Source organism: Cicer arietinum, chromosome 3, assembly GCF_000331145.2.
Source record: "Cicer arietinum cultivar CDC Frontier isolate Library 1 chromosome 3, Cicar.CDCFrontier_v2.0, whole genome shotgun sequence".
Classification (NCBI taxonomy): Eukaryota; Viridiplantae; Streptophyta; class Magnoliopsida; order Fabales; family Fabaceae; genus Cicer; species Cicer arietinum.
The window spans coordinates 47,325,437-47,327,728 of record NC_021162.2 but is presented as its reverse complement, the minus strand read 5'-3'; positions in this window follow the sequence as shown (position 1 = coordinate 47,327,728).

The window sequence follows — 2,292 nt, the reverse complement described above, 5'->3', positions numbered from 1 at the left end:
GTAAATGATTGAAGATGAAGAAGATGAAGGTGTAAGGTTGAAGGACATGAATGTGTAAGGTTGAAGGAGATGAAGGAGATGAATTTAGAAATGTTGTTTAATTGAATAAAGAGGGAAGGGCAATTTGGGTATTTTGGATTTTAAAAAAATTTGAGGGGTGTGGAAAGTAATTTGAGGGATGTGGGAAGCAAAATTGTTTATAATTTCTAAGGATAGAATGGTGCTTCTATGAGTCATTTTTTTTTTCTCCTACTCTTTTAATGGCGAAAGAGGGGTAAAAACATCAAAATAGAGTAAGGTATTATTCTAACTATATTGCAATCAATCCATTACTATACTCAATAACTCTAACTATATCCAATCAAACCATTACTATATTGCATTCCAAATATTGAGAGAATTTAGAGCTTTATGTTGGAGTTCTTATATAATTAAAACTGTTACTATTAAACTCAAATAATGGAATGTGAATCATAATGTGAAACTGAATCATCACATTTCTCAAATTTCTTAATTCACTGAACTACTCACTGATGGAATTGAGACTAATAATGTAACATATCCAACAACAACTAATTCCTAATGGACCAATTCATGATCAGATTCATCATGGCAACATAAATTAGTACACAACACACCAAAAATCAAGAGGAAACATGAAAACAAAATATACATCCTCGAATGAAAAGGAAATAGGTTAAAATATTAGTAACTCGGTAATTCTATAATTTATCCTCTAAGTATAAAAGTCAAAAATCTAAAACATGACAAATATCATTATACATCAAATTAATAAATAAAAAAAAATAGGTCAAACTACTAATATAATTGTTAAAGAAACATTATATCTGAATGGTGAGCCTGTGAATAGTCTTTTTCAAGAAAAGTGTGAAGCCAATCAATAGTTATAATCCAGAGTGGTGGTACTCATGAAATTTACAAATGATGTCCAGTTTTTTTTTTTTTTTTTTGTTGGAAAGGACTCTTGTAGCTTTAAAGTGTAAATATTGATTCTTGTACTATGGATGAAAGTTTAGCTAGTATTGTAAAAATATTTGGCATAACTAACGATGTCCTCTGGTTTTCCATGGCTTTTTCCATCCCATCAATGATATATTCAAGAGATCGTTGAAGTTTCTCTCACGTCCCCATTTTATCTCCTTTCCCTAAATTCTTCCTCTTTCTTGAAGAGTTTGGTGTTGGGTTGGTTTGAGCTCCAATCCTAAATTTAAAGTTATCATCTTCTTCATTGTCCTCAGTAATTGGATTATTCTTGCAACCTTCTTCAAACTAAGATACTAATCCTTCAAAAGGTGGTTGCTTTTCATATGGCTTGTAAAGAGCAAATTCATTATATATTGCACAATTAAAACATTTATCAAGCAAATCAATGAATTTAGGTCCACTCAATCTTGAAATGATTTCTTCTTCAAAGTTGATTCTTGTCATTTTTGAACTGATGGGAATATTTATGAGTGCAATGAATTTGTTCATCATGAGAATTCTATATGAGATGAGAAATCTTTTATTGAAGCAATATTGTCGCGGCCTAAAATTTTTGAGTGTTTCTCGAATTCAATGGAGTTGCCACCAAAATTTATTTTAAAATACAAAAAATATTGAGAAACCCTTAAAAATAGAAAGAAAAAAAAATTGGTCTTTAAACCCAAATTTTGAGTTCGAGAGTTGATTTTGCATAGGGAAGATATTAGCACCCTACGACATCCGTTAAAAATACGGTTACCTATAATTAATTTGTGCAAAATTAATATGAATTTAAATATATTTACTTTTACTTGTTGTTAAATATGAATATCAATTGTTTGTTTTTGAACGTGATTTTGAAGTAAAAGTATACTTAAAAGAAATATTTTTATTAATGTGTTTGACAAAAGTGTGATCTTGCTCCTACGTATCTCCCGGTGCAATGGAGAAATCAAAGTTATGTAGTTCTTTGGTAGAAAATGCGGATGTGTTTCAAAGTTAAGGATAGTGTGTTTTGTTATTGATAAAAAGTTATTTTGACAACAAAAAAAGAGTCTATTTGATTTAATTAATTATTTTAAAGAACGAGTTTCAAGACTATCAAGTTGTACAACTTGTGTGACAGAAATTAAAAGATTAAACAGATGTCACATCTAAATTAATCAAGTTTTAAATGTTTATTTTGGGTTCATTTAAAAACGAGTGTTAGAACTATCAAATTATCAAAACTTGCGTTCTAAAAGATTTAAAATATGTCACATCTAATTAACCCTTCAATATTCGATTATAATTTTATCTTTGCTTTTT